The sequence below is a fragment of the Somniosus microcephalus genome, chromosome 7, assembly GCF_052327205.1.
Source record: "Somniosus microcephalus isolate GS21.2 chromosome 7, FLI_Smic_1.0, whole genome shotgun sequence".
Classification (NCBI taxonomy): Eukaryota; Metazoa; Chordata; class Chondrichthyes; order Squaliformes; family Somniosidae; genus Somniosus; species Somniosus microcephalus.
This window is the reverse complement of record NC_140993.1, coordinates 93,421,564-93,449,188: the sequence shown is the minus strand read 5'-3', so window position 1 is coordinate 93,449,188 and position 27,625 is coordinate 93,421,564. Positions and strand designations below refer to the sequence as shown.

Genomic DNA, 27,625 nt, shown 5'->3' with positions numbered 1-27,625 from the left:
TGGACCTACCACCCTCTGAGTGAAGTAGTTCCTCCTCATCTCAGTTTTGAAAGAGCAGCCCCTTATTCTAAGACTATGCCCCCTAGTTCTAGTTTCACCCATCATCGGGAACATCTTCCCCGCATCCACCCGATCCGACCCCTTCACAATCTTATATGTTTCAATAAGATCGCCTCTCATTCTTCTGAACTCCAATGAGTAGAGTCCCAATCTACTCAACCTCTCCTCATATGTCCATCCCCTCATCCCCGGGATTAACCGAGTGAACCTTCTTTGTACTGACTCGAGAGCAAGTATGTCCTTTCTTAAGTATGGACACCAAAACTGTACGCAGTATTCCAGGTGCGGCCTCACCAATACCTTGTACAACTGAAGCAATACCTCCCTATTTTTATATTCCATCCCCCTAGCAATGAAAGCCAACATTCCATTGGCCTTCTTAATCACTTGCTGCACCTGCATACTAACCTTTTGAGTTTCATGCACCAGGACCCCCAGATCCCTTTGTACTTCAGTACTTTCCAGTTTCTTGCCATTAAGATAATAACTTGCTCTACGATTTTTCCTGCCAAAGTGCATAACCTCACACTTTCCAGTATTGTATTCCATCTGCCAAATCTCTGCCCACTTACTTAGCCTGTCGATGTCCCCTTGCAGGTTTTTTATGTCCTCCTCACTCACTACTTTCCCTCCCATCTTAGTATCATCTGCAAACTTTGATATGTTACACTCGGTCCCCTCCTCCAAATCGTTAATATAGATTGTAAAGAGTTGGGGACCCAGCACTGACCCCTGCGGAACACCACTGGTTACTGATTGCCAGTCTGAGAATGAACCATTTATCCCAACTCTCTGCCTTCTGTTAGATAGCCAATCCTCTATCCATGCCAGAATATTACCCCCAATCCCGTGATTTTATATCTTAAGCAATAATCTTTTTTGTGGCACCTTGTCAAATGCCTTTTGGAAGTCTAAATACACTACTTCCACTGGTTCCCCTTTATCCACCCTATACGTTACTTCCTCAAAGAACTCCAGCAAATTTGTCAAACATGACTTCCCCTTCATAAAACCATGCTGACTTTGTCCTATTAAATTATGATTATCCAAATGTCCTGTTACTGTCTCCTTAATAATGGACTCCAAAATTTTACCTACCACATATGTTAGGCTAACCGGTCTATAGTTTCCAGCCTTCTGTCTACTGCCCTTTTTAAATAAGGGCGTTACATTAGCAGTTTTCCAGTCTGCCGGGACCTTTGCCGAGTCCAGGGAGTTTTGGAAAATTATTACCAATGCATCCACAATCCCTACCGCCACTTCCCTCAAGACCCTAGGATGTAAGCCATCAGGTCCAGGTGATTTATCCGCCTTGAGTCCCATTATTTTACCGAGTACCACTTCCTTAGTGATTTTGATCGTGTTTAGCTCCTCCCCCCCTTTAGCCCCCTGTTTGTCCAGTGTTGGGATATTCTTAGTGTCTTCTACTGTAAAGACTGATGTAAAATATTCATTCAGTGTTTTTGCCATCTCCATATTTCCCACCATTAATTTCCCGGTCTCATCCTCTAAGGGACCAACATTTACTTTAGCCACCCTTTTTCTTTTTATATAACTAATAAAAACTCTTACTAGCTGTTTTTATATTTTTTGCTAATTTACTTTCATAATCTATCTTCCCTTTCTTAATCAATCTTTTTGTTATTTTTTGCTGTCTTTTAAAGTTTTCCCAATCCTCTATCCTCCCACTAGATTTGGCTACCTTATATGCCCTTGTTTTTAGTCGAATACTATCCTTAATTTCTTTACTTAGCCACGGATGGCTGTCTTTTCTTTTACACCCTTTTCTTCTCAGTGGAATATATATTTTTTGGAAGTTGTGTCGAAGTTTCGACTGTTCAATAAGACTCTGTGAAACAAAGTGATCGTCAAAGGCAGACTTTATTTAATCTACTTGCTAGCAAGGGGAGCTTCACGTAGGCAAAGGCTATCGTGACTTCTCCGAATACATGGACAATAACACCTCTTTTTATACACAAAGATCAAAACCTTCTATCACATGGCATGGTAGTGAGACATAATTAATAACGAAGTAAACATCTAAGAAAGGAATGAGTAAGGAATGTTTAAGGTCAACAAGAAGATGACTAGAGGGTCAGCGGAGCCTCAGTGTCTTAAGATATGGTTAGCCAACAGATAATCAATAGTCATGATGCAGGAATACCTTTGGATAAGGTTAACTAATCTTATACAATGGAGACAGTTTGTCTCTCATTTTGGTTCTGGACATTCATACAATGTTTACAGTAAATGTCCTTCGGTAATCATGCTTTTGTTCTACCATGCTTATCTTGTTTGTGGAACTGCCTAGCCTGCAAGCTGAAGACAGTCATATCATTTTCCTTCCACCGCTTCCTAATATGGACCTGCCTGTTTCCGTGTGAAGCCATTTTGACCTTCTGAAAGTTGCAGACTCCATTTTAATATAAGAGAATATATGTGAATATATATTTCTACGCTAATGCACTTCTACATTCCCCCATTTTGTCCTTCCTAGGACAATATAGCTCACACTAATTCTTTCAGTCTCTCTTGTCGGTCCCCGTGCCAAATTTAGATTTTGGCCCAAGGATATCGACTTCATTTCCGTTTTGACCATCCCCGGGATAATACCTGTATGGTTATAATTGGGTTGATACCATCCCTGGAAGGTGGTCAGATTATAACCTGCTGATCTCCACTGAATCATATCCATGGTTCTGTCTGGGTTGCCTGAACTACTTCGCCTTATGATCCATTCTGCTGTTTCGGAAATATTAAAGGGAATAGATCTGAGTGGGATTCCTCCTGTGGTGTGAATGGGTATATGGACACAGACCCAGCAACTAGATCTACCACTATCCTTAGCATGCTCGTAAGCCATATACAGAAAAGTGTTAACATGTAATTCTCGTTTCTTTCGGGGTTCTTCAATATATCTCTGACAGTTTACGTATACCATCTCAATGAGCACATACAGCGTGAACAATAATTTCATCGTCTCAAGTCTTTTTTTTTAAATGCCCCCGTCTGGTGCTTTCTTGCATTGGGATGCGTGTATCCAGGTCGGTCTTTCCTTGTTTTTAACAGCTGTGTTCGTTGTCAGGAGTACTTGGTATGGCCCTTCAAAGCGTGGTTGTAGTCCGTTCTTTCTTTTGAAGACCTTTACGTATACGTTATCTCCTGGTTCCAAGTTATGGCACCTTCCTTCCGCTGGTTCCGTTTGCGCCTCTTTTACCTGCTGGTGAAAGCTGGAAATACATCTAGTTAATGCAATACAATAGTTTAACATGTTCTCATCCATTTTATGGATGTCTATTTGCTTAACCGTAAGTGACGCTGAAAATGGCAGTCTTAGGGGTCGTCCCATAACAATCTCTTGTGGCGATAGTCCGGTTGTCCTGTTAGTTGCTGCTCGCATTATCATCAATGCTAGGGGTAATAGTTCGACCCATTTAAGTCTAGTTTCATTGCAAAGTTTAGAAAGTTTATTCTTCAGCATACCATTATATTTTTCTACCAGTCCCGCTGACTGTGGATGATAGCTGCAGTAGAAGTCCATTGTCACTTGAAAGTTGTGCAGGTATACCAAATCGTGGTACAATTTCTTTTAACAAACATTTTGCAACAGTAACTGCATCATTTTTTTTTACATGGAAAGGCTTCAATCCATCGTGAAAACACATCTACAATAACTAATACATACTTAAATCCTAAACATACCAGTAATTCAATAAAATCCATCTGTAAATGTACAAAGGGTCTTGTTGGATTTGGGTGGGAGGCAGCCTGTACCTTTTCCGTTTTACCTGGGTTCATTGTTTGGCAGGTAATGCGTTGTTCACTAATTTGTTTTGTAATTGTCATAATTCCTGGTGCATACCATGTTTGATTAATATAGTCTGCCATCCCCCCTTTGCCCGCATGCGTGAACATGTTAACGCATCGGGCAATCCATGGACTTAAAGATTTAGGAGCCACCATACGGCCATCCTGGTGAACCCATACCCCTTCGGGTGTTTTAAAACAAGAATCATTCACCCAAGCTAACACTTCGTCCGGACTGGCCTGTAATTGATAGGCCAAAACGTCATCAATTGTGGGTGGAGGATTGTCTGGATCTTGATTTCTAAGAACATATGCAGACACTTGTGACCCTGTATCAGAAAGAGCAGCAGCCTTAGCTGCTCGATCCACCCTATCATTGCCCAAAGAAGCCTGGTCTTGATTGCTTGTATGTGCTTTGCATTTAATAACAGCAATTTTTTTTTTTTTAGGACACTGGAGAGCCTTTAAAAGGTTATCAATTTGTTCAGCATTTTTAACTGTAGATCCTGATGAAGTCAGGAATCCTCTAAGTTTCCAAATTTGACCATAATTATGAGTGACTCCAAATGCATACTGAGAGTCAATATAAATATTCGCTGATTTTCCTGTAGCTAAAATACATGCTCTTGTAACGGCAAACAGTTCTGCTTGTTGTGCTGAAAAGAAAGATGGTAGTCAGCATACTTGGATAATTGAATGATCATTGGAAATGGCATATTCACTTTTTTTGCGAGCCCTTTTCGTCTCTGAGGGCTGATCCATCCACATAAAATATAAAATCGCTATTGTCCAGAGGAGTTTCTACAATGTCTATACGAGGCTTAGTGATAAGCTGAGTCACTGATTCACAATGCCTCTTGGGTAGGTGATACAGTAAGTAGACGACCTGCTAATTGCATGAGGGTTAACCCATCGGTTAAGACAATGTTCTGTAAATCATGTTTGAGGCACTGCGGAAAGAGAGTTTAGCTTTCTGTATAGCCTTGTGGCAGCCTGGTCCATGTGTATTGGGTTCCTTTGAACGTGAAGGCAAACAGGAACTGGGAATCTTGGTGAATAGGAATGCTGAAGAAGGCTGAGCAGAGATCAATGACCGTATAATACCTTGCATTAGGAGGTATACTGGCCAGGATGGTGGCTGGGTTTGGGACCACCGGGTAGGCAGGGAGAACAGACTCGTTAACTGCTCTTAGGTCTTGAACCAACCCTGACTTATTCTCCACTCCTGTTGAACTGCAGCTTTTGATAGGCGTAGGACCATCTGTCCTAGATCAGAAGGTTTGAATTCATGCGCCACTGCTAGTGTACAGTGTGGCTTAGAGTCTTTTACCCTGAATAATTCCCATGCTGTTTGGGTCAACAAGATTGGTGACGCTATTCCTTCTTGCCCAATTAAAATTCTTCGGATTTTAAGTGAATATTTCTGATGCAGAAAGGGCTTGTAATTAATTGCCACTTCTAGATCTTCTCCCGTTTTGTCATAATAGGCTATACAGTGCAATTTATCATGCCAATGTCCCAAATTAAACTGCTTCTGGTATTCTGATACTGATCTTGTGGCATACTGCAATGCTCCCACAGCCATCAGTAATTGTTTACTGAGGTTGTCATCATGATTAGTTCAACAATACAAAATAGGAGAATTGTGGACCTGCAATGGGTACATCCCACATCTGTCAGTTGGAACATATACCTTCAGTCCTTTTTCCATACATGATATCACTGCTTTCATTTTACACAACAAACCTCTTCCTAATAAGTTGATGGGAACGTCTTTAGATAATAAGAATGCATGCTGTTCATGAAAGTCTTTCATCTGTACATCCAATGGAGTGGGCCATACCATAGTCTGGGTTGTTCCTGAAAGTCCTACACACTTGACACTCTGATTGATACAAGGTGCTCCTACTGCATATTGTTTAGTCAAGACCGAATTAGTTGCTCCAGTGTCTACCAAAAAATGGGACTTGTGTTCCATTCATATTTAAATTTATAAATGGCTCTTCTTTAGAATTTAATGATACTGCAGGCAATTGTACCACAGCCTGTTGTTCCTGGGCAATGTCTGGGGTGGGCTCTAAATAACGTCATGCTGAACAATTTGGATTTTGTCCAAACTCTTCGTTTCGGCCACTTTGTTTTCCCCAGGGATTGCTAGTTGTCCAATTAGTCTGTGGGCGAGTGTGAACCTGGGCTTGGGTATTTCTGTTTCCGGATAAATTTTGTGGACCTTGCCAACCCTGATTTGTTTAACTTTTTGTTGTTTATTCTGTTCCTGATTAATCTCATCCCTCTTTTTATTATGTTTACTAACTTCTATACTTCGTTCGCGTCGCCTCTCTGCTTCCTTTTTCCAATCTGAGAAGGCTGACCAATTAACTTCCTTTTTTTTTCTTTTTCTCTGCGGGTCTCTAGTTACGAGGCAATTCTCTAGACATGTTATTCTGTCTAAATTAAAGGTTCCGTCTATAGGGAATGGGTATTTGTCATTCTTGGTCCAATTAGACCATTTAGGTAAATCATTTGTGGATGATCGGCCACAATTTTGAAAAATATGGAAAGCTGGGGTTCCCCTTTCGGGGACCTTTCTTTTGTGCAGCTCCCATCCTAGTTAGTTTTCAATTTCCACTAGCTGCACTTGTTCTGGGTCGCAAGTTTTACCCTCAACCCTCTTACGACCCCTACAGGCTGACCAAAGTGCTGACAGCGATGAACAATAACATACAATAATAACAATCAAGAAAATACTAAGGAACAACTTGAAGGTCCAAACAGGTACACAAAAGAACTCAGACATAAAATAACATAAGTACAGTTATGCAGGCTTTCTACAAAAGCTAAATTACAATCCGACAGTTTTCTCGATCTGCGTGGTACGCTCTACAGATCGAGGCTTTATTTTACAAGCTTTTAACAACTAATGACTGAGTATCACGATCCTAAGTGCCTTTATGCCTCTCCGCCCACTTCAGGGTCCTGACCTTCGCGTGGGGGATTTCCCCTCTTAACAACCGGTCTAAGGCTGCGCGTTTGAGACAGGCACTTCCTTGTCCTAGTCGATCAACTCAGTCACTAACAGTTTTCCTTTAAATCTTTACAAATTTTACATATGCATATAAGCGTTATTTTACAAAACAGTTGTGTTTTATTTCTGAATCCTTATTCTATACTTATCCTTACTCTAACTGCCTTTCTGTCCTTCGGGATTACTAGGTAGTCCCTTCACAGATTACGTCACTGTGCACTCTCTGCCTATCCTTCGAGCTAGTCTCTTCACAGGCCCTCTGGTACCCTTATTTCTTTCTTTCTGTGTCTATCCTTCAGGCTAATCCCTTCACAGTACACTCACATATATTCCGGAACTCAACCTGGTCACGACCTTTCTGCTGTCTCCCTTTGTCCGACAGTTTTGAAACCTGAACCGGCAGTATCCTCCTCCTTTTAATGTCAAGATAAAAGAAGCAAAAGGTTACACAAGTTAACTCAAGTTCCAAACACACGAGTCTTAACAGATCGCAGTGCTCCCGTCGGAAGTGACAGACTACACCAACTATGTATCTAAAGAGAAATCCTTTTCTTTTTCTGTGAGAAAACCTCACTTATGGCCATTCAGGATTTGTCGTTAGCAGAGCATGGTGTCCTCGTCCGTGACTTACCGAAAGGTAGCAAGCGATCTCGGTGGAACCTCCAAGAAACTGTCGAAGTTTCGACTGTTCAATAAGACTCTGTGAAACAAAGTGATCGTCAAAGGCAGACTTTATTTAATCTACTTGCTAGCAAGGGGAGCTTCACGTAGGCAAAGGCTATCGTGACTTCTCCGAATACATGGACAATAACACCTCTTTTTATACACAAAGATCAAAACCTTCTATCACATGGCATGGTAGTGAGACATAATTAATAACGAAGTAAACATCTAAGAAAGGAATGAGTAAGGAATGTTTAAGGTCAACAAGAAGATGACTAGAGGGTCAGCGGAGCCTCAGTGTCTTAAGATATGGTTAGCCAACAGATAATCAATAGTCATGATGCAGGAATACCTTTGGATAAGGTTAACTAATCTTATACAATGGAGACAGTTTGTCTCTCATTTTGGTTCTGGACATTCATACAATGTTTACAGTAAATGTCCTTCGGTAATCATGCTTTTGTTCTACCATGCTTATCTTGTTTGTGGAACTGCCTAGCCTGCAAGCTGAAGACAGTCATATCATTTTCCTTCCACCGCTTCCTAATATGGACCTGCCTGTTTCCGTGTGAAGCCATTTTGACCTTCTGAAAGTTGCAGACTCCATTTTAATATAAGAGAATATATGTGAATATATATTTCTACGCTAATGCACTTCTACAGTTGTAAAATAACTCCTTGAATGTACACCACTGATCATGTATCGTCTTACCCTTTAATCTATTTTCCCAATCCACTCTACTCAATTCCGCTCTCATACCTTCATAGTCTCCTTTATTCCAGCTTAGCACGCTTGTTTGAGATCCAACCTTCTCCCCCTCTAATTGAATATGGAATTCAACCATGTTATGGTCACTCATTCCAAGGGGATCCTTTACTAGGACATTTTTAATTAATCCCGTCTCGTTACACAGGACCAGATCTAAGGTTGCTTGCCCCCGGTCGGTTCAGTTACATACTGCTCAAGAAACCCATCCCTAATACATTCAATGAACTCATCCTCAAGGCTGCTCTGCCCAATTTGATTTGTCCAATTAATATGATAGTTGAAATCCCCCATAATTATAGATGTTCCCTTATTACAAGCCTCAACTGTTTCCTGATTGATACTCCGTCCAACAGAGTTGCCACTGTTCGGAGGCCTATAGACTACGCCCACTAGTGTTTTTTTCCCCTTATTATTCCTTACCTCCACCCAAACTGTTTCATTATCCTGATCTTTTGACCCAATATCATTTCTCTGTATTACAGTGATTCCTTCCTTTATTAACATAGCAACCCCACCTCCCCTTCCTTCCTGCCTGTCCTTCCTGATCATTAAATAACCTGGTATGTTTAATTCCCAGGCATTGTCACCCTGCAGCCATGTTTCTGTAATGGCCACAAGATCATACCCATATGTAGTTATTTGTGCCATTAACTCATCTATTTTGTTACGAATGCTACGTGCATTCAGATAGAGAACTTTCAAAGATGTTTTGTGACACTTAATTCCTGCTTTTGCCCTTTTTATTACTTTACCTTTTACTCCATATCTTCTGCCCCTTCCTGACACGCTCTGGTTTTTAATTTCCCCACTGCTACCTAAGTGTATGACCTTCTCTGTTGTCATTTTTATTATTTGCTCTCTAGGAACCTCCCCCCCACTAGTTAGTTTAAAGCCCTCTCTACATCCCTAGTTATATGATCCGCCAGGACTCTAGTCCCAGCACTGGCCAAGTGAAGCCCGTCCCAACGGAACAGCTCCCTCCTGCCTCAGTACTGGTGCCAGTGTCCCAGGAAGCAAAACCCATTTCTCCCACACCAGTCTTTGAGCCACGCATTTAACTCTCTAATTTTATTTGTCCTAGCCAAATTCGCTCGTGGCTCAGGTAATAATCCAGAGATTATTACCCTTGTGGTTCTGCTTTTTAATTTGGCCCCTAGCTGCTCAAACTCCCTCAGCAGAACCTCCTTCCTTCTCCTATCTATGTCGTTGGTACCAACATGGACCACGACAACTGGATCCTCCCCCTCCCACTCCAAGTTTCTCTCCAGTCCAGAGGAGATGTCCTTAACCCTGGCACCGGGCAGGCAACACAGCCTTCGGGACTCTTGCTCTCGGCTGCAAAGAACTCTATCTATCCCCCTAACGATACTATCCCCTACCACTACAACATTTATTTTAACTCCCCCCACTTGAATGGCCCCCTGCTCCACGGTGCTGTGGCCAGGTTGCTCATCCTCCCTGCAGTCCCTGCTCCTGTCCCCACAGGGAGTAAGAGCCTCGAACCTGTTGGACAAGTGCAAGGGCTGCGGCTCCTCCAACACTACCTCCTGGATCCCCGTACCTGCCTCACTTCTAGTCACACCATCCTGACCCTGGCCACGGACTACATCTGAATTAATTAATCTAATTGGTGTGACTACCTCGTGATACACAGAGTCCAGGTAACTCTCCCCCTCCCCGATGTGTCTCAGTGTTTGAAGCTCGGTCTCCAGTTCTTCAACACGGAGCCGGAGTTCCTCGAGCAGCCAACACTTACTGCAAATGTGATCACCGTGAGCATCAATGGTATTCACCAGCTCCCACATATTGCAGCAGCAACACATCGCCTGATCTCCCATTCTATGTAATTAATTAAATTTATTAATATTATTCTTAAATATCCTCTGCCCCGATTCTAGATGGTGTATATCACACCTTAGAAACTATAAACCAAAGAGATTTAAGCTTAAAAGGGAGAAATACTCACCAACCAATCACTTACCCGCTTTCTGGTGACGCCACACTTGGATTACTTTTTACCTCTCTCCTAATGAGAGGGAGGAGCTGACAGAAATTAGTATCTCTAGGGATATGGTGTTGGGTAAGTTGAGGGGACTGAAGGCCGACAAATCCCCGGGGCCTGATAAACTACATCCTAGGGTACTTAAGGAGGTGGCCCTGGAGATAGCAGATGCTCTAAGGATCATCTTCCGGAACTCCATTGACTCGGGAACAGTACCCGTGGATTGGAGGGTAGCTAATGTTACCCCAATATTTAAAAAGGGGGGTAGAGAGAAAGCAGGGAATTATAGACCAGTAAGCCTTACATCGGTTGTGGGCAAAATGCTAGAGTCCATTATTAAGGATAAAATAGCGGAGCACTTGACAAATGGGGAAAGGATCGGACAGTCAACATGGATTTACAAAGGGTAAATCGTGTTTGACTAATCTGCTGGAATTTTTTGAGGAAGTAACTGGTAAAATAGATGGGGGAGAGCCAGTGGATGTGGTGTACCTTGACTTCCAGAAAGCCTTCGATAAGGTTCCACACAAAAGATTATCATGCAAAATTAAGGCTCATGGGATTGGGGGCAAAGTATTAACGTGGATAGAGAACTGGCTGGCGGATAGAAAACAGAGAGTTGGAATAAACGGCTCGTTTTCGGAGTGGCAGGCAGTGACCAGCGGGGTGCCGCAAGGATCTGTCCTGGGACCCCAGCTGTTCACAATATATATAAATGATCTGGATCAGGGAATTGGATGCAATATTTCCAAATTCGCTGACGACACTAAACTAGGAGGAGGGGTGGGCTCTGATGAGGATGTCAGGAGGCTACAGTGCGATTTGGACAGGTTGGGGGAATGGGCGGATACGTGGCAGATGCACTATAATGTGGATAAATGCGAGGTTATCCACTTTGGGGGTAAAAACAGGAGGGTAGATTATTATCTAAATGGCAATAGATTGGGAGATGGGGAAGTGCAGAGGGACCTGGGTGTTCTTGTGCACCAGTCACTGAAGGAGAGCATGCAGGTGCAACAGGCGATTAAGAAGGCAAATGGTATGTTGGCCTTCATATCAAGGGGGTTCGAGTATAGGAATAGGGATACCTTACTACAGCTGTACAAGGTGCTGGTGAGACCGCATCTGGAGTATTGTGTACAGTTTTGGTCGCCCCATCTGCGGAAGGATGTTCTTGCCATGGAAAGAGTGCAACGGCGATTCACCAGGCTGATACCTGGAATGGCGGGAATGACCTACGAAGAGAGATTAAATAGTTTGGGCTTGTACTCACTGGAGTTTAGAAGATTGAGAGGGGATCTCATCGAAACATATAAAATTATGGCAGGCCTGGACAGGCTGAATTCAGAGAGAATGTTTCCAATGGCCGGGGAGCACAGAACCAGGGGCCACAGTCTAAAAATAGCGGGCAAATCATTTAAAACAGAGATGAGGAAGAATTTCTTCACTCAGAGTGGTGAGCCTGTGGAATTCCCTGCCATAGAGGGCTGTGAAGGCTAATTCAATAAATATTTTCAAGAGAGAATTGGATATATTTCTGAAGGCTAAGGGGATTAAGGGTTACGGAGAAAAGGCGGGGACGGGGTACTGAACTGGTAAGATCAGCTATGATCTCAGACGAAGATCAGCCATGATCTCATTGAATGGCGGAGCAGGCTCGAAGGGCCGAATGGCCTACTCCTGTTCCTATCTCTATGTTTCTATGTTTCCCTCCGAGTTCAGAGACTGGTACGCCTTACCTGGTCTCTGGGGACTTTTATACTCCGCTCTGCCGCTCAGGATTCCCGCCGACGCTGTGAGGCCTTACCTGGTCTCTGGGGACTTTTATACTCCGCTCTGCCGCTCAGGATTCCCGCCGACGCTGTGAGGCCTTACCTGGTCTCTGGGGACTTTTATACTCCGCTCTGCCGCTCAGGATTCCCGCCGACGCTGTGAGGCCTTACCTGGTCTCTGGGGACTTTTATACCCCGCTCTGCCGCTCAGGTTTCCCGCCGACGCTGTGAGGCCTTACCTGGTCTCTGGGGACTTTTATACCCCGCTCTGCCGCTCAGGTTTCCCGCCAACGCTGTGAGGCCTTACCTGGTCTCTGGGGACTTTTATACCCCGCTCTGCCGTTCAGGTTTCCCGCCGACGCTGTGAGGCCTTACCTGGTCTCTGGGGACTTTTATACCCCGCTCTGCCGCTCAGGTTTCCCGCCGACGCTGTGAGGCCTTACCTGGTCTCTGGGGACTTTTATACCCCGCTCTGCCGCTCAGGTTTCCCGCCGACGCTGTGAGACTTCCTATGAGACGAACTCTTGTAGGTCTTTTCCACAATTATGTTATAACCACTCAAAGGCCTTGACATTTGTCACGGGCGGTGGTGCAAAATGGGCAGTATCGGATCGGCCGCCCGTTATACGCAGCCCCTGACATTCGGTTCTATTGCAGTCAGTGGATCTGAATGTCAGGCGCTGTGCATAACGGGTGGCCGATCCAATACCACCCGTTTTACTCCACCGTCTGAGATGAATTTCTAGACCAAAGTCTTTAAGCAAATAAAGATGAGTAGAAAAGACAAAAGAAGCATCTTTTTTATTGAATTTTATTGGTGGTTGATCAAGATTTTTACGTGATCTATTTTGTGAAACATGAATTAATTAGAAGAAGCAGAGAGAACTGGCCAGTCATGACTCTCCTGTAATAATGTTCCTTTCACACTTCCTCAAGCAGCCAAATTCCCATTTAAGCTGTAGAAATTATGGTAAATTCACTCAGACACTCAAATACTTGTGCTTGGCTTAATAAAAGTGAAGAAAATGCCGATTTACTTGCAAAAAAATCCTGCTGCTCAGCCAAAATGGATGGTATTTAAATTTTTATTCATGATATTTATTCATGTACATGATGTTTATAGAGGAATTTACAGTACATCTATAAAAAGTTTCAGAGAGCCACTAAATCCCCTGAGCACTTTGTAAGCCTGGTTTGACACTGCACAAGAACTATACCCCGTGAGGTATGTCATTTTGGGGTCTTTTTATTATTATTGCTCTAGATTATGTCAGTTCTCATAGCTTAGATCACTCTCAAGTTCCAGCTTCCCATACCTTCAAAAGTGCCTAGCTGAACCTTAAGATCCAGCAAAGATGTTAGTAACTTGCCCAGGATAAAAAACAACAGTCTGGTACAGGAAACTTTCGATTTACCGGCACCTAAATAACCAAGAATCTCGGTTAACCAGCAAAATTCAGGAGTAGGTTCAGGTAAGTTTTATTACTTGCATTCCTCGATCTGTTGCTGTGCAAGGGTGTGGCTGCAGCTGTTGCTAAGCTACAGAGATGCTTGGAACTTGTGGCCACTGTTCTGAACCAGGGTTTGTTGCTTTATACGGAGCTCTCAGCTCCGTATCTTTTACTATAGCTTTCAGTTATCCAGAATTTTTGATGAACTGGCACCACGTCGGTCCCGTCGGTGCCGGATAAAAAAAAGTTTCCTGCAATTATTTTTAAGCTATTTGAATGTATCACTCTTCAAAAGCAATAGAGCTTCACATTAGATATTATTTTAAGTTCAAAATATTAAGCAAATTTATTAAACAAGAAGTCAACAACCAAATAATCTAACACTGATATAATAATTATATATTTATGGTAGAAAGTCAATAAACTTGTGGAACAAAACAATAAAAGGAATGCAATCTAGTGGTAATGCAAATCTACCACTTTGGCCAAGCTTTTGGTTACCTATCTTAACATCTTCTTATGTCGCTCAGTGCCAATTTTAAAAAATTCATTTATGGAATGTGGGTGTCGCTGGCAAGGTCAGCATTTATTGCCCATCCCTAGTTGCCCTTGAGAAGGTGGGGGTGAGCCGCCGCCTTGAACCGCTGCAGTCCCTGTGGTGAAGGTACTCCCACAGTGCTGTTAGGGAGGGAGTTCCAGGATTTTGACCCAGCGACGATGAAGGATCGGCGATATACTTCTGGATCAGGATGGTGTGTGACTTGGAGGGGAACTTGGAGGTGGTGTTGTTCCGATGCACCTGCTGCCCTTGTCCTTCTAGGTGGAAGAGGTCACGGGTTTGGGAGGTGCTGCCGAAGAAGCCTTGGCGAGTTTCTGCAGTGCACCTTGTAGATGGTGCACACTGCAGCCACGGTACACAGGTGGTGGAGGGAGCGAATGTTTAAGGTGGTGGATAGGGTGCCAATCAAATGGGTTGCTGTGTCCTGGATGGTGTCGAGCTTCTTGAGTGTTGGAGCTGCACTCAACCAGGCAAGTGGACATTATTCCATCACAATCCTTACTTGTGCCTTGTAGATGGTGGAAAGGCTTTGGGGAGTCAGGAGGTGAGACACTCGCCACAGAATACTTAGCCTCTGACCTGCTCTTGTTGCCACAGTATTTATCTGGCTGGTCCAGTTAAGTTTCTGGTCAATGGTGACCCCCCAGGATGTTGATGGTGGGGGATTCGGCGATGGTAATGCCGTTGAATGTCAAGGGTAGGTGGTTAGACTCTCGCTTGTTGGAGATAGTCATTGCCTGGCACTTGTGTGGTGTGAATGTTACCTGCCACTTATCAGCCCAAGCCTGAACGTCATCCAGGTCTTGTTGCATGCGGGTTTGGACTGCTTCATTATCTGAGGAGTTGTGAATGGCGCTGAACACTGCAGTCATCAGCGAGCATCCCCATTTCTGACCTTCTATTGGAGGGAAGGTCATTGATGAAGCAGCTGAAGATGGTTGGAGCTAGGACACTGCCCTGAGGAACTCCTGCAGCGATGTCCTGGGGCTGTGATGATTGACCTTCAATCACCACAACCATCTTCCTTTGTGCTAGGTATGACTCCAGCCAGTGGAGAGTTTTGCACCCGATTCCTATTGACTTCAGTTTTACTAGGGCTCCTTGATACCAGACTCGGTCAAATGCTGCCTTGATATCAAGGGCAGTCACTCTTACTTCACCTCTGGAATTCAGCTCCTTTGTCCATGTTTGGACCAAGGCTGTAATGAGGTCGGGAGCCGAGTGGTCTTGGCGGAACCCAAACTGGGCATCAGGGAGCAGGTTATTGGTGAGTAAGTGCCACTTGATAGCACTGTCGATGACACCTTCCATCATTTTGCTGATGATTGAAAGTAGACTGATGGGGCGGTAATTGGCCGGATTGGATTTGTCCTGCTTTTTGTGGACAGGACATACCTGGGCAGTTTTCCACATTGTCAGATAGATGCCAGCTATGCAGCTGTACTGGAACAGCTTGGCTAGAGGTGCGGCTAGTTCTGGAGCACAAGTCTTCAGCATGATAGCCGGGATGTTGTCGGGGCCCATAGCCTTTGCTGGATCCAGTGCGCTCAGCCGTTTCTTGATATCACATGCAAACGCTTCAGCCTTGTCTTTAGCACTCACGTCCTGGGCTCCACTATCATTGAGCATGGGGATATTCATGGAGCCTCCTCCCGTTAGTTACTTAATGGTCCACCACCATTCACGACTGGATCTGGCAGGGCTGCAGAGCTTTGATCTGATCCGTTGATTGTGGGATCGCTTAGCCCTGTCTATAGCATGCTGCTTTCACTGTTTAGTATGCATGTAGTCCTGTGTTGCAGCTTCTCCAGGTTGGCACCTCATTTTTAGGTATGCCTGGTGCTGCTCCCGCATGCTCTTCTACACTCCTTATTGAACCAGGGTTGGTCTCCTGGCTTGGTGGTAATGGTAGAGTGAGGGATATGCTGGGCAATGAGGTTACAGGTTGTGGTGGAATACAATTCTGCTGCTGCTGATGGCCCACAGCGCCTCATGGATGCCCAGTTTTGAGCTGCTAGCTCTGTTCTGAATCTATCCCATTTAGCACAGTGGTAGTGCCACACACCACGATGGAGGGTGTCCTCAGTGTGAAGATGGGACTTCGACTTCATCTCTACAATGACTGTGCGGTGGTCACTGCCACCAGTGCTGTCATGGACAGATGCATCTGCGACAGGTAGATTGGTGAGCACGAGGTCAAGTAGGTTTGATAACGTTCCTGTGAAACACCTTGGGATGTTTTACAATGTTAAGGGCGCTATATAAATGCAAGTTGCTGTTATTGTAAGCTATTCCTTTATAGATAACTTTTAGATATGCATAATACTTTTCTTTCTTGTAATCTTTCTGACTAGGGAAGCTAGCTAGTCTACCTTAACTTTTCCTGTGAAGATTCTAATCAGTTTGATTCTTTTCTGATAACTTACCCGACAGTTGAATTCAAAGATAATTGGTTATTATATATTTAACTGATCAAGTCACTCAGACAGCGTTTGTTCAAGAATAGCTTGGTTCCTCCTTTCAAGGCCAATAGTTTGGCCTTTAAACCCTTTGGCTTGAAAACTGTAGTCCTTCTGGCGTACTCCCGCAATAAGTTCAATGAGATTTTGCTGGAAGGGCCAGAAACTATGTCAGAACGCGGGTACGCTGGGTCTTAGCCTTAGGTCAGCTTAATTTTCATATTGTAATCAACTTAAATAGTATGCTGCTGAGTATTTGTGCAAATCCCCGATTTTCTCATGGTCTCAAGTGTTCAGGTCAACCAAATAAACTGGGGAATGTAGATCAAGCCTCTTTGCAGGGAGTCAGCACACAGTGAAAGAGCTTGGAGACCCTGGAAGGGCTCTACTGTAATATGCCACTGATCTGTCCACGCTACGTGACGCGCTGCTTTAAAATGTAATGTAATGCTCAATAATAAGGCTGGTGATTGCATGGTCTTATCTGTATCTGTGCTCTGCTTCTATCCATGGTTGGTTCAGGCTGTCAATAGCCAGCACTGAAGAGAACAGCCTTGGTCTCCCAGGAGCTATTGTACTCTATGCTCCCCTTTCAATTAAGGGTGGCACATAATGATTGTGACAAAATAATGCATTGCGGGAGCTGCAGGGGAGGTGGGCATTGATCTGCATGAATCTGTTCCGGTGGTCTCAGCAGCTGGTCACTGAGAGTGTAGAACTCTTTTTTGTTCCTACCAGCCATAGCATTATCCTGGTCCTATTTGTCCTCCCCAACCAGCTGAAGTGCCAAGGGAGCACTGAATGCAATGCTCGTTGTGCTGTGTCTACAGAATAATAGATGATTCTGCAAGACTCTCCATAGCTACAGATGATTATTCAGCTCCCATAGCCTATATTCTATGGGCAGAATATATATCGCTAGTGCAATGTGCATGCTAAACAATATGGTCCGTTCCTCCTCCAACTGTAAATTATACCGGTACTGTACTAATTTTATGAATTAGTCTTATTGTATGCTTTAGCTGATTTTGCTGCTGCTTGTCTCAATTACAGCTGGTGTAATCTTTTATGGTAACCATAATTTCCAAGCAAATGTGTTATTGTCATTTGCTAAAGGAACTTATTGATAGGATTAAAAACCTTCCAGCTAATGTGCATCTCCAGCATCACAATGGAATCACCTTTCAAAAGCATTGCACCTCAAAAATGTCACACCCACAGGCACCTCGAGGCTGATTTTTGGAATTTTCGCTCCCATTATACAGCCTCACCCACTGGGAAGCCCTATAGGAAGGTTGTTGGCCCACTCCCTTTGATTTTTCAAATGTATAGATGTGCATGTGGGATTTCCTGATATGCACTCCTGGTGGGTGAGGCTCCGCACCAGGAGCATGAATTCACAAAATTAGCCTTCATGTGTTGATGGTTTACTAAAACATAAACAGTTAATCTGCAACGGATAACCTCACAAAAAGCAACCAATAAAATAGCTTATTTTTTTTAGCAGCTACCAATCAGCCACAGCAAAATGAACCAATCAAATCCGACCCTCCACACTATGGGCTGATTTAGTATTCAGGCATAGCTAGCGAGCAGTGGTGCTCACATGGAGTCCTGTTTCTTGCTGGGAGTGCCCAATCACAGAGACAGCCCTTTATTCATTCATAGGATGTGGGCATCGCTGGCAAGGCCTGCATTTATTGCCCATCCCTAATTGCCCTCGAGAAGCTGGTGGGGAGCCACCTTCTTCAACCGCTGCAGTTCGTGTGATTAAGGTACTCCCACAGTGCTGTTAGGGAGGGAGATCCAGGATTTTGACCCAGCGACGATGAAGGAACGGCAATATATTTCTGGATCAGGATGGTGTGTGACTTGGAAGGGAACTTCGAGGTGGTGGTGTTCCCATGTGCCTGCTGCCTTTGTCCTTCTAGTTGGTATAGGTTGCAGGTTTTGGAGCTGCTATCGAAGAAGCCTTGATGAGTTGCTGCAGTGCATCTTGTAGATGGTACACACTGTAGCCACGGTGTGCTGGTGGTGGAGGGAGTGAATGTTTAAGGTGGTGGATGGGATGCCAATCAAGTGGATTGCTTTGTCCTAGATGGTGTTGAGCTTCTTGAGTGTTGTTGGAGCTGCACTCATCCAGGCAAGTGGAGAGCATTCCATCACACTCCTGACTTGTGCCTTGTAGGTGGTTGAAAGGCTCTGGAGAGTCAGGAGGTGAGACACTCGCCACAGAATACTTAGCCTCTGACCTGCTCTTGTTGCCACAGTATTTATGTGGCTGGTCCAGTTAAGTTTCTGGTCAATGGTGACCCCCCAGGATGTTGATGGTGGGGGATTTGGCAATGGTAATGCCGTTGAATGTCAAGGGGAGGTGGTTAGACTCTCGCTTGTTGGAGATAGTCATTGCCTGGCACTTGTGTGGTGTGAATGTTACCTGCCACTTATCAGCCCAAGCCTGAACGTCGTCCAGGTCTTGTTGCATGCGGGTATGGACTGCTTCATTATCTGAGGAGTTGTGAATGGCGCTGAACACTGCAGTCATCAGCGAGCATCCCCATTTCTGACCTTATGTTGGAGGGAAGGTCATTGATGAAGCAACTGAAGATGGCTGAGGAACTGCTGCAACGATGTCCTGGGCTGAGATGATTGGCCTCCAACAACTACCACCAACTTACTTTATGCTAGGTATGACTCCAGCCAGTGGATAGTTTTCCCACTGATTCCCATTGACTTCAATTTTATGGTGAAATTCTGCCTTGATGTTAAGTGCAGTCACTCCCACCTTACCTCTGGAATTCAGCTTTTTTGTCCATTTTTGGACCAAGGCTGTAATGAGATCTAGAGCTGAGTGACCCTGTTGGAACTGAACTGAGCATCGGTGATGAGGTTATTGGTGAATAAGTGCCACTTGATAGCATAGTCGACGACACTTTCATCACTTTAATCAGTAGGATGTTTCCTTGCCCATGTTTGACCTGATGCCATGAGACTTCGTGGGGTCCATAGTCAATGTTGAGGGCTCCCAGGGCCACTCCCTCCCGACTGTATACCACTGTGCTGCCAGTGGGAAAGGAGATACCCAGGGATGGTGATGGAGGAGTCTAGGACATTTATTGATAGTCATGCACACAGGATCGTACCTATGTCAGGCTTCACAAGTCTGTGGGACAGCCCTCCCAATTCTGCTACAAGTCCCCAGAGGGCAGTTAAATATCAACCACCTTGCTGTGGGTCTGGAGTCACAGATAGGCCAGACTGGGTAAGAACAGCAGGTTTCCTTCCCAAAAGACATTAGTGAACCAGATGGGTTTTTACAATAGCTTCATGGTCACCATTACTGATACTAGCTTTTTATTCCAGATTTATTTAATTAACTGAATTCAAATTCACAAACTGCAATGGCGGGATTTGAACTCACGTCTCCGGATTATTAGTTCTGGCCTCGAAATTACTAGTCCAGTAATATAACCACCATGGTGTCATACCCGCCATTTACTCTATAAACCCTTAACAATTAAATGAATAGCTTAAAGGTTACATTATCATTTTACATAACATCACTAAACCTTCCACTGTAGGCTAGAACTCCCTGCACCAACCTTACAGTGCACACACTTGCCCTATTTTCTGGGGTCTGCTTTCTGCATTGATCCTAAAACTAAGAATCATAGAGTCAGAACGGCACAGAAGGAGGCCATTTGGCCCAACGAGTCTATGCCAGCTCTCTGTAGAGCAATCCAGTCAGTCCCATTACCCCGCTCTATCCCCGTAGCCCTGCAAGTTTATTTCCTTCAAGTGCCTATCCAGTCTCCCCTTGAAAACATTGAGTGTCTCCGCTTCCATCACTTCTGTCGGCAGCGAATTCCAGGTCATCACCACCTGCTGCGTAAAAAAGTTTTTCCTCACCTCCCCCCTGTATCTTTTGCCCCAAACTATAAATCTGTGTCCCCTCGTCCTTGTACCATCAACTAGTGGGAACAGCCTTTCCCCATCTAGCCTATCCAAACCAGTCATAATCTTGTACACCTCTATCAAATCACCCCTCAACCTCCTTTGCTCTAATGAAAACAAATCCAGCTTCTCCAACCTGTCCTTGTAGCTAAGATCCCCCATCCCCAGAACCATTCTGGTAAATCTCCTCTGCACCCTCTCAAGATCCCATATGCTTTGTTGACCACTCTCTCAATATGTCCCGCCACCTTCAGGGACCTAAGCCCATTAACTCCCAGGTCTCTCTGTCTCTGCACACTCTTTAAAACTATGCCATTAAGTGTATATTGCCTCTCCCTGTTCCTTCTGCCAAAATGCATCGCCTCACACTTCTCTGTATTAAATTCCATCTGCCACTTGTCTGCCCATTCTGCTAGCCTTTCTATGTGCTGTTGCAGTCAATTGGTATCATCATCACTGTTTGCCACACCCCCAAGTTGGATGTAATCGGCAAATTTAGAAATTCTACTCTGTATTCCCTTGGGGAACACCACTGTCTATCATCCTCCAGTCTGAAAAACAGCCATTTACCACAACTCGCTGTTTTCTATCCTTAAGCCAATTCCTTATCCAAGCTGCCACTGACCCACCTATTCCATGAGCCTCAATTTTGTTAACCAGCCTTCTATGTGGTACTTTGTCAAACGCCTTCCGAAAATCCAGGTTGACAACATCCATTGCATTCCCTTCATCAGTCCTCTCTGTTACTTCATCAAAAAATTCAATTAGATTAGTCAAACACAATCTGCCTTTTACAAATCCGTGCTGTCTCTCCTTAATTAACTTAAACCTTTCCAAGTGCCCGTTAGTTTTTTCCTTGATTATTGTTTCGAAAACTACCCACCACTGATGTTTAACTGACCGGCCTGTAGTTATTAGGATTGACCTTACCCCCTTTCTTGAACAATGGTGTCACATTTGCCACTTTCCAATCCTCAGGCACCTCCCCCGCATCTGGTGAAAATTGGAAAATTATGGCAAGCCTTTCCGCTATCTCCTCCCCCAATTCCCTTAGCAACTTGGGATGCAAGCCATTTGGACAAGTCTCCACCTCAGTCTCAGTCCCTTTCCTGCCCTCTGTTCATTTGCAAGCTTGGTGCTCCTCAGTTCCTCTTTTGGAGCCTGTGGGCTTTCATTGCCTCTCACTGTCACTTTATGCATGTGTGACTCGGGCCCTGCTCCTTTAAAGCCTGATGCCAGCCCAACTTCTAGTGCTACCTCCCTTTGAGCAATGCTTCAGGAGTTTCGCTCATTTATATCTGCAAATCTTTATGCTGACAATTTGTTCTATAGTCTTGCTTTAATGAAAAGAATGTAATTCTTTTCAGTTCCATATGGACCTTATTTCAAATACACTCAGGAGGAAAGGTAAAGTTATTCATCTCTTCTCACTATGAAAAATGGCAACAACTTATTAGCAAACAAATTCTTTATAGAAAAAAGCCAAGAATATATCCACTAGAAATCTGGGCTGAGTGTTTCCTGTCATTTGCTCAGTTAATATAATTCACAGATAATATTACATTATCCTAACTCTGGCTGTGCTGAAGATAAATAGCATTTTCCAAGTAATATATTGGATATCCCATTGCGAATGGAGGTAGCAGCAGTTCGCTTGTGAGTGTCAGAGACTCTTCACGTTTGCATTCCACAGACACAATTGACCTATGATGGTCTTCGGCATATGTAAAGGAACCTTCCTGTAATTCACTGCATGATGAGGCCACGCTCTCTTATTCGTGCATTTTTACTTTTGTACATTTTGTAAGATATTACTGAGTGATGATATCACTGGAGCAACATGTTGTTTTAAATCTTGCAGTGCTGAAGACACAAATCTTATTTAATGATTCTACTGTTTTCTGGTAATGCAGTGTAGATTGTCACTCAATAAACTTGAAGTGATTATGTCACAGACTTTAACCTGTCAGAGAAGGCATCATCATTGATTGTTAACCAAGTTTTACAATTGACCCACCAAATCTTTATCCCAGCTCTGTCTCCACTCCTGCCTACTTGCTGAGATCCTCCTTAAGTGCTGTAGCTCTGCTTTATCCTACCTTCCAGATTCGAGTTCAGCTTTGGGCATGCTCGTTCCCTCCTGCCAGGCTTCTATAGAACCTTGGTTAGCCCACACTTCGAATACTGTGCACAGTTCTGGTCTCTGTATTACAAAATGGATGTGGAGGCACTGGAGAAGATGCAAAAAAGATTTACAAGGATGATACTAGAACTGAGAGGTTATAACTATCAGGAAACACTGGAAAAAAAGAGAAGGCTGATGGGTGACCTAATAGAGATCTTTAAAAATAGGAAGGGATTTGATAGGGTTGACATAAAGAAGATGGCTGCGATTTTCTCCTCTGTGTCGGGATGGGTGCGGGTCAGCTAGTTTCCGGGTTCCAGTCCCGCCCCCAGCTGCCTCCGTGCCACAGACCTGATTTTCCCTTGATTGGCCTCTGCGGGCTTAACGGCCAATTAACAGGAAGCGGGTCTGATGATGTCATTTGATGACTCGACATCTGCCGGTTTCCTTAAAGGGACCATGCACAATTTTATTTTGACAGTTCATTTTTCAGTGTTTGACAGCATTGAGGTGCTGAAAACACTGATAATCGCTGCACAAAGGTGAACTCCTGCACCCAGGCTCTCCAATGACTCCCTCCATATGCTGGAATAGATGACAGAAGCGATCTGTCACTGGTGAGAGAGGTTGTCCCAATGAGATGGCACTGGACATACAGTTGGATTTAAAAACTTGTAAGCTAAAGAAATCTGTATATGTATTAAAAATGTAGTAACCAACATTTTCTTTGCTCTGAAACTCACCATGTGCAACATTGCATCCTTGACACCATTTCTGCAGCTGTCATCTTTTCACAAACATTAGACCAGACTCACAACACGCCACACTTACCTGGCATGTCGTCTGGATGTCGTGAAACCCGACCCAGAAGCGGGAAAATCGAAAAACAGCCTGAAAACTGCTGACAAGTACCAGTTAATTGCCTTTAATCCATTTCCTGCCGCTTGGTGTCGGGTCCATTCGCAAATCGGGGACCTGACACTTGGGAAGGCTGTTTTGGAGCCATCAATCAAAACGACTTTAACCTCTGACCCGCTTCCAAACCCGCCCTTTGAGCGCTGGCAAAATTGTGGCCGATGTTTCCACTTGTGGTTGAATCCAAAACTAGAGGTCGTAAATTTAAAATAGTCACTAATAAATCCAATAAGGATTTCAGAAGAAAATGATTTACCCAGAGAGTGGTTAGAATGTAGAACTCACTACCACATAGAGTAGTTGAGGTGAATAGGATAGATACATTTAAGGGGAAGTTAGATAAGCACAATAGGTAGAAAGGAATAGAAGGTGATGCTGATAGGGTTAGATGAAGTAGGGTGAGAGCAGGCTTGTGTGACGTATAAACACCGGCACAGATCAGTTGAGTCGAATGGCCTATTTCTCTGCTGTAAATTGGATGTAATTCTATTCCAAGAAGAGCAGGGGAGTTATCCCCGGTGTTCTGGCTAATATTTATCCCTCAGCCAACATCACTAAAACAGATTCTCTGGTCATTATCACACTGCTGTTTGTGGGAGCTTGCAGTGCACAAATTAGCTGCCAAGTTTCCTACATTACAACAATGACTACACTTGAAAAAGTACTTCATTGGCTGTAAATCGTTTTGGGACATCCGGTGGTCATGAAAGGTGCTATATAAATGCAAGTCTTTCTTTCTTTCCTTCCACTCAACTTCCCCATTGACCTGGCCCCACTTACAGCAGCCAGCAGCTTACTTGACCTGACTCTGAGTGTAGCAATCTATTCTCTACCTAGATCCACTCCAGATCAAGTAGCTGTTATAATTAAGACTAGTCCCAGTACCTTTTTCTTGGTCTCGCGGCAAGAGGCAGCTTCAAAAGGTGAGCCCACACTCCCTACAACCAGAAACCTAACCTTATGCATTATAGCGTGAGCAGGGAAAGCAATCCTTCGTCTTTTGTTAAGTGGCTACTGGGACAGTCAACATGCTTAGTCGCCATCAAAGGGTCTCTCTGGACATCCCGGTGTTAATTTTCTGATTAGATGCACTTGATTTATGAGTGTAAATAAGGCGGAGCTCCATTACACTAGATCTCCACCCACTCCATTTTCTGCCACCTTTCTGATGACTAAGGGCACATGGGGTTGGGGATAATGTATTAGCATGGATAGAGGATTGGTTAACAGACAGAAAACAGAGTAGGGATAAACGGTTCATTTTCAGATTGGCAGGCTGTAACTAATGGGGTGCCGCAAAGATCAATGCTTGGGGCCTCAGCGATTTACAATCTATATTAATGACTTAGATGAAGGGACCGAGTGCAATGTATCCAAGTTTGCTGATGATACAAAGCTAGGTGGGAAAGTATACTGTGAGGACACAAAGAGCTTGCAAAGGGATATAAACAAGTTAAGTGAGTGGACAATAAGATGGCAGATGGAGCATGATGTGGGGAAATGTGAGGTTATTCACTTTGGTAGGAAGAATGGAAAACCAAATATTTTTTAAATGGTGAGAAACTATTAAATGTTGGTGTTCAGAGAGATTTAGGTGTCCTCGTACAGAGAGTTAGCATGCAGGTACAGCAAGCAATTAGGAAGGAAAATGGCATATTGGCCTTTATTGCTAGAGGGTTGGAGTAGAAGAGTAAGGAAGTCTTGCTACAATTGTACAGGGCCTTGGTGAGACCACACCTGGAGTACTGTGCATAGTTTTGGTTTCCTTATCTAAGGAAGGATATACTTCCCTTGAAGGCGGTGCAACAAAGGTTCACTAGATTGATTCCTGGGATGAGAGGATTGTTCTATGAGGAGAGATTGAGCAGATTGGGCCTATACTCTCCGGCATTTAGAAGAATGAGAGGTGATCTCATTGAAACATACAAGATTCTGAGAGAGATTGACAGGGTAGATTCTGAGAGAGTCTAAAACTAGGGGTCATAGTCTCAGGATAAGGGGTCAGCATTTTAAGACTGAGATGAGGAGGAATTTCTTCACTCAGAGTGTTGTGAATCTTTGGAATTCTTTACCCCAAAGGGCTATGGATGCTCAGTCATCGAGTATATTCAAGGCTGAGATAGATAGATTTTTGGACTCTAAGGGAATCAAGGGATATGGGGATCGGGCAGGAAAGTGGAGTTGAGGTCGAAGATTAGCCATGACCTTATTGCATGGTTATGTTCTTGTGACAGCAGGAAAAGCCTGCTCATTTTTGGACAGCCCAATGCAAATGAGACGAAAATGATATGATGTCACATGCCCTATTATTTCAATATTTCCACTTCATTTGTACCGTTTCCTCCTTTCGCCCAGGGTTGCTTGGCACTAGAGAAAAGATAGAAGAGAATTGTTGGGCGTGGCTGGTGCAGTTAACCGTATCAAAGGCTGCAGACAGGTCGAAGAAGACGAGAAGAGATATTGCACCATATCACCATTAGGGCCATTTCAGTGCCAGGGATGAAGAGTTGGAGAGATTCAAACATAGATTTGCGGAAAAGAAGGGCACGGATTTGGGAAGTGACAACATGTTCAAGGACTTTGAAGAGGAAATAGAGATTGAAGATGGGGCGGTAGTTTGCAAGGGCAAAGAGGTCGAGTGTAGGGATTTTTGATGAGCGAATAATGATGGCAGGTTTGTTTAGAGGGAACAGTACCTGAGGAGAGGGATCTATTTACAAGGTGAAGTTTTTTTTAGTGGGGGAGGGGAATGTACTTGAACACTGGGTAACAGCTGTTCCTTGTCTAATCGAATATCTGCTAGACCATGTCCTTAGTCGAAAGCCATCTGTTTGTCATTGGAACTTACACAAAGTCACAAAGCACTGTTTATCTTGCAATTATTACTAATTATAGGAGCAATTAACTTTGCAGTAGAAGGGTACCTTGCCTCCATCTCCATCCAGCTCCCTGGCTGATCTCTTAGACTAAACCAAATGGTGTCCTTGATAGGACATTTGACCTTGAGCTGGGTTTCCAACTGCATACTTTCACCTCTATAACATTGCTCACCTCTGTCCTTATCTCAACTCCAACCTTTCTGAAACCTATACCCATGACATAATTACCTCCAGACTCAACTTCTCCCTCCCTGATAACCTTCTGAGCTCCTCATTACACAAACTCAAAATGTGTCCAAAACTCTGCCATCTGCATCCTGTACTGCACCAAGCCCCACTCACCATCATCCTAGTCCTTGGCGACCTCTATTGATTCACTATTCCTCCGGGACATTGAATTCAAAATCCTCACCTTCACCTACAAATCCCACCATGGCCTCACTTATCTCTGCAACCCCCCTCTGGCCCTACATCCCATCGAATGGCCAAGATGCAGTACAGGATGACATGCATGCTAAACAGCAGAAGCAATATGCTATAGACAGAGCTAAGTGATCCCACAACCAACGGATCAGATCAAAGCTCTGCAGTCCTGCCACATCCAGTTTTACATTGTGGTGGACACTTCAACAACTAGCAGGAGGAGGAGGAGGCTCCATGAATATCCCCATCCTCAATGTTGGCGGAGCCCAGCACGCAAGTGTAAAAGACAAGCCCTTTAGTTCCCTGACTTTCATCTGTGTATCCTTCCTTTTTCTACCGCCAGTAGCAGAGTCTTCAGTATATCAGCCATACTCTGCAACTTTTTCCCCAAACCACTCCACCTTGTCACTTTCCTTACCTCAAGCCTCCAATTTGGCCAATCGAGGTCCTCTCTCCTAACTCTTCTACTGCTGCTTGGCATTTGTTTCTCCTCTAAGCACCTAGGGATATTTAGTATATTCTTCTACTTCTTAGGCAGTCCCTCGGAACCAAGGATGACTTGCTTCCACATTAAAAATGAGTTCTCAGGTGACTGATGAGTCCAGTGCGGGGCCTACAGTCTCTGTCACAGGTGGGGCAGACAGTGGTTGAAGGGACGGGTGGGTGGGGTGCTTGGGTTGACGTGCACTCCTTGTGCTATTTGCGCTTGACTTCCGCTTGCTCCCGGCGAAGAGACTTGAGGTGTTCGGCGCCTTCCCGGAT

The 27,625-nt window shown here is 44.2% G+C and overlaps 1 protein-coding gene and 1 long non-coding RNA gene across 6 annotated transcripts in view; one reads left to right on the top strand and one right to left on the bottom strand.

Annotated features, from left to right (window-relative positions):
- The window catches only part of LOC147114800 (RNA-binding Raly-like protein), an 859,876-nt gene that overhangs the window by 255,652 nt on the left and 576,599 nt on the right, over positions 1-27,625 (top strand). The window lies entirely within an intron of this gene.
- On the bottom strand, positions 1,923-24,090 carry LOC147114803 (uncharacterized). The gene is made up of 2 exons (XR_015078994.1): positions 22,621-24,090; positions 1,923-3,290 (listed from the first exon to the last, which is right to left on the bottom strand). It is a non-coding gene; the product is annotated as an uncharacterized LOC147114803 (long non-coding RNA).